Genomic DNA, 6,421 nt, shown 5'->3' on the forward strand with positions numbered 1-6,421 from the left:
CCAGGGTTGGTAATGGGGCCATGCATAGCTGAGATTGACCGTATTGTCATAAGAGAAGTTCATCATCAATTAGAAGTGAATTGGTGTAGAAATGAAGAAGTTATAGTAAAAGGCAATTTTGGGTGGGTGTGACATATGTGGGCAGGGCGCCCCAGGGTTGGTAATTGTGCCATGCATAGTTGAGATTGACCGTATTGTCATAAGAGAAGTTCAGTATCAATTTGAAGTGAATCGGTGTAGAAATGAAGAAATTATAGTAAAATGCAATTTTGGGCGGGTGTGGTCTATGTGGGCGGGGCCCCAGGGTTGGTAATGGGGCCATGAATAGTTGAGATTGACCGTATTGTCATAAGAGAGGTTCAGTATCAATTTGAAGTGAATCGGTGTAGAAATGAAGAAATTATAGTAAAAGGCAATTTTGGGTGGGTGTGGTCTATGTGGGCGGGGCGCCCCAGGGTTGGTAATGGGGCCATGCATAGGTGAGATTGACTGTATTGTCATAAGAGAAGTTCAATATCAATTTGAAGTGAATCGGTGTAGAAATGAAGAAATTATAGTAAAGGCAATTTTGGGTGGGTGTGGTCTATGTGGGCGGGGCCCCAGGGTTGGTTATGGGGCCATGCATAGTTGTGATTGACCCTAATGTCATAAGAGAAGTTCAGTATCAATTTGAAGTGAATCCGTGTAGAAATGAAAAAATTATAGTAAATGGAATTTTTTGGTGGGTGTGGCCTATGTGGGCGGGCGCCCCAGGGTTGGGATTGGGGCCATGCATAGTTGAGATTGACCCTAATGTCATAACAAAAGTTCAGTATGAATTTGAAGTGAATCCGTGTAGAAATGAAAAAATTATAGTAAATGGAAATTTTTGGTGGGTGTGGCCTATGTGGGCGGGGCGCCCCAGGGTTGGGAATGGGGCCATGCATGGTTGAGATTGACCGTATTGTCATAAGAGAGGTCCAGTATCAATTTGAAGTGAATCGGTGTAGAAATAAAGAAGTCAATGTAAAATAACCTAAAAAAATGAGTGATAATTTCTGACGCGGCCCCACCCCAACCGCTATAACTTTTGACCCAGGGGTCAGATCAAAATTCCAAATAGTGCAGGGTCGCACATATGCTCATAGCTACCATGTGTGTAAGTTTCAAGGTTCTAGTGCTTTTAGTGTTGGAGGAGATAATGGCCAGGACGGACGGACAGACGGACGGACGGACGGACGGACGGCGGAGATAACCACAATATCCCCACCTTTTTTTCAAAAAGCGTGGGGATAATAATCCAGCTTTAAAGCTCATCTAAGTACAACGTGCTATTTCTGAACATTTTGTGATCGCCTTTTGTTCTTCATCCGCCGGACGTATTCCGTCGTCAACGTTTACCTTCAAAACACTTTAAAGGCCACAGGTATTATCAAATCTTCATGAAACTTAAACCGAAAATAATTCCCATTCATATTTTGGCTGAGTTTGAAATCGGTTTCTGTCCATTGAAAAACAGGGCCACCAGGGAGTGGGGAAGTTCTCTTTATATATATCTAAAGTAAAACCTAGTTAACACTCTAGAAGTTTTATATGAACATTATCCTGCACATGTGGTCTTAAAATAAATCGGCCGAGTTCTAAAATGCCATTATTACAAAAACATGGTCCCATGTGGCGACGGAGGTTTCCTAAAATGGCTATAGTAGCTATAGAAAAAAATGTAAACACTGTAGCAGTCGCATTGATTGTCCAATCTTTACGGAACTTTAGTCAGATCATTTGACCTCGATGGCTTCGTGTTTGTTTGCAAAACAAGGTCGCCATTGGGAGAGGCATTTTTCCTTATATCAGTGTAATTAGATTTTGTCATCGTTTTAATGGCCACATGCATCGGCCTATCTTCATTTTACTTGGTCAGAACAGTTTTCCCTATGAACATTCGGGAAAAATAGGTATTGTGCGCTAAAAATGTAACTAGGTTTAAGTACAAAAAGTATATTTGCACTCTAGAAGTCATTTTAATTGTCACTTCTTCATAAACCTCGGTCACAACCTGTATTGTAATTATATCTAAGTGGAGTTAAAAAATAAATGGGCAGACAAATTAAATAGTTATGTTTCATAAAGAAGATCGAATATTTTTGTCCGTATCGCTTTCGTGTTCATTCGTGTCACTGTCGTGTAGATCCGGAATGGTCGCTCTAGGTGACATGTTGGTCCTTGTTTAACCAGTGCTATCCATTTCTCTGCCGTTTTGAATCAGGATAGTCCGTGTGGGTGCCGTGTTAAGTGTGTGATGCTGCGGGTTAAGTAGTTGTTTGTTCGAGATTAGTCCGTGTGAAACCGTGCTGCCACCGGGAGATTGTCTTTGAAAGACCATTTACGACAAATATCCCAAAAGTTAACGGATAGTCCGGGATCGTTCCGGATCTTGATCCGGAAGGAGGGGGAGGAGCAAGGACGATCCGGGACTGCCGTGTCTATACATGCCCATATGGGACTTGTATTGTACTTAAGAGCTAGAGTATTTTGCATGTATCGAAGTATTTATTGTACTTTTTTTATTATGTAATAAACAAATATGTATACACGTTAACATTATCATTATACTATTGAAGATAAATATTCTCTTTTAACAGTAAACGTTATGAATTCGCACGAAAATAAAGTACAATACTAAGGTCTAAATTATTATCATACATATGAAGTTATGTATCTTAATTAGTTTTCAAAAATACCTAAGGTAGTTGATGATTGTTTTTTTATGCATTTACTCTGAAATTAACAATTATGTTAGTCGTAAGGATAACATCAATTTATTGACTAGTTCAAAAGAATTTCGTTGAAACGTATTCTTTGGATTCCTGTTTGATCTCTATTGTAATGCGCGACCAGGTTAACAGTCATTTGTATTGTAGAATGCATTTACATCTAGGATATATTTTCAATATGTTTTCGTTGCCGTGTTATAATTGATATGGTGTCCGCCTAGACACCGGCTTTATCCCGTGTGGGGGCGTTATTTAGATCTCCCTTACAGACTCGAAGTACTGGTTCTAAGCCAAGGAAATGGACTCGACAGCGTTTCAATTGCCTGATTATTTTGATGCAATCGATCGTAAATTTAATAGGTTTAGACTAAAACACGAATAGCTTAATGTTTCTCAAGCGCTTTCACAACACGTTACTGTGTTGAATATTCTTGCAGCAGAACAATTAAAATAGTTTGTTCTTTCGTAGTGTCAATGAGAATTTAACCTACACTTCAGCTGCGAATCACAGTTTTAATAAGTGTTCAGTGTCAGTTTAATAAAATAAATTGTTCAATCGTGACGTACACAATCACCATGCTTTTTTTTAAATGTTATGTTAATTTCGCAGATTCGTTATTACGCAAGAGTATAAGAAATTATTATTACGACATGAATATAAAAAAACACTTTCTGAAAACGGACAAAGCGTTTAATTAATATTAAACAGTTATTTTTTACAACGTTTGAACAAAGATTTAATATTTACGTTACTGCCGTAAACAAAGCATACGACTGAAATGTCATAACTGAGGGAATGTATATTTTGATAGAGGATATGTATCTATTAAGCAATAAATAAAACTTGTAAATGCAAACTTTCGAAATGACTTCTTTTGACCGACGCAGTTGTGATTGGTTTTGTATCCAAAAATAAGTCGGTTAAGGCAACACAATTTGCTTTTGCCTAAATAGGAAACTCATGCCTTCAGGCGCTAAAATGTACATGTCGAGGGATAGAAGCGAAACTGCTCTAAGTGCATCATTCAAAGTGTTTAGGAGAATGTCAAATTTGTATCAACAGAACAATGCAAACAACGAATGCTTTATAATTTCAAGTTATAACGAGAATACGAGTCAGTTTAAACGTTTTAACAACACGTTTGTATTTTCACAAATACATAAGATATTTGGAGAAATGTTACCTAGACCCTATTCGCACTGACATTTCTATAGTTTTGTACCTTATGTTAAGAGCGAAACAGTTAAAAGTGAACTTTGTACTAAATTAAAATATCAATTTACAGTATTTATTTTACATACACCATTTTAAAACCAAGAATATAATAAACACAATTAAAAAAATGTAATTTATAATCTTTTCGCACTAGAAATTCTAACTTAAGATATCATAAATATATATATTTAAAATTGAATACTTTTAAAATTGTTAAAGTGTAAAAAAAAATATATTTTGAAAAACTTGTGACTTAGAACCGTATTGCTTTAAACAGAAAGAATATAAAACGTGTTCTTATATCATTTAATAGTGCAAAAATGTTGAAAGTAACAATCTATCTAATTCATGTATTAATACATTTTACAATTGTTTGTTGCCTTAACATTGGAACTGTCAAATACGTTATTAATTCAAAAATCACCATATCTACTAACCAATTAACATCACACCAGAATGGTTACCTACTAATTCACATGTAAACAACACAAAAACAAACCAAAGCACATCGAACCAAAATGGTTAAGTACTGATTCACAATTTACCATATCAGCTTCTAACCATTTTTACCTACCATATTTCATTACAATGGAATGGTTATCTACTGATTATCATTTCACTAACACAGTAACCAACCAAATAAATCATATAACTACGGTTAACTTCTGATTCACCAGCTCAGTTACCAACAAAACTACTTCACACGAGTGTTAAACAAAACATAGCATAAGTCACCGGCATGGTAATCTTCCATGTCATAACATAGCAGTAGCGTTATGAGCACAGTGTCAGACGAATTCACATCTTTCCTGAAAATATTATCATGGATTGACCAACTTATTCATATCACCTTAGTAATAAATTAGTGTTTGTAAATACCACCATAAGAAACTAAATTACTGTCATTGTTGTTAATATTTATTTATAGTGTTTCAATGTCTATATATACAACAAACAAGATAGTAGCTAATTCCAGTAGGAAGCAAAATAGACAGATATTAAGGTATCTGCCATTTACCAATTACATAGCTCAACCTTCTAATCACAATATACTTGAACGATTGTTTTCGTCTTGGTTTTATAACAAAACACATCGTATAACATTCAGAACTTTGGCAGAGGCAGAGGTTGAAACAAGGATAACTTGGTTTTGAAATTCATTCATATTTCAACAATCTGTCAAGCAACTTAGGTTTCATTTTGTTCAATAATTTCTAAAAAATTTTAAGTGTGGACAGTTATATGGAAAACATGACGTAAACTAAATCCTAATTCATGTTATCAAGAAGTTTATCAGAAATGCTATACAGCACAGTCAAAAATATTTTAAAAAATATCAGCGCGAAACAGATCTCAATGAATTATTGAATCAAGATTAGTTCTTATTTTTCATCACTTTCATAATAGTATATGTTTTGAAGGTTTTCCACATACAAATGAATTATTTATTGTGCATATAATCCTCAATATTTATTTTAATAAAAGTTTCATTTAGAATTATCTAAACATTAACCACACGAATGCGAAAGAGCTTTAAATAGCCCTTTACTGCACATACAACCTATTCGCACTTAAACATAAACTGAATTTAACTGAGAGCTTTTGGACAAATGTCCATGTTACTTTGTATTTGATTGCCTTTGATTAAGACATTTTAATACATGATTGGCATGTATGTTGCGATACAAAATATACAAAAAAGTCGTTTTGTGAAAAAATGTCAGTTAGACCAGTTTCGCTTTCACCCCTCGATGTATAATCAATTGATGATATGCAGTGGGTATGTTAGAATGTTAAACAATAAACGAAACTATACTTTGCATGTACGGATATTTAAAGGTGTACGTTTCACTTATTTTCATGTTATACGTTTTATGCAATAGTTGTTTAATTGGTTTGCCTAAGATTGATCGTTTTTAATTATTATCCCAAGTAACTTAAACATTATTTTGCTCTATCAATAACTTCAGTTTTAAACACAAGCATGTCTAGCTTTCATAAAATAAAATGTGTGTATGCATGTTCGAATTTTGATCACCATATCAATTAACAAGAAAATTATTAACAATCATGAATAATCAAAAGCTTTTGTAAAACAACATATTTAAGTCGAAATTATTCAAACGAGTGAGACAAACGAAAATATTAAGCGATTGCAGACTATAACTGACTTACAAAATTTAAATCTAATCTTATGCATAGAACAAGTTTTATTATCACAGTGCTTTCCTCTGCAAAAACGAGTAGTTTCCAAAAGACACATAAAACTAAATACATGTAATTGGAAAAGGATTTATGACCGAACTTAATTATGATTTGTTTGTTCCTGAAGGTTGTAGTTTCTTAACTACAAACGTCACTAACTAAACATTAAGGATTATATTTATGTCGCTCACGTTTATGTAGGCGTATGAAATATTTGTTGTTCTTTGTAATGATCATAAGAAAACCA

Source organism: Dreissena polymorpha, chromosome 8 (genome assembly GCF_020536995.1).
Source record: "Dreissena polymorpha isolate Duluth1 chromosome 8, UMN_Dpol_1.0, whole genome shotgun sequence".
In the NCBI taxonomy this organism is placed as follows: domain Eukaryota; kingdom Metazoa; phylum Mollusca; class Bivalvia; order Myida; family Dreissenidae; genus Dreissena; species Dreissena polymorpha.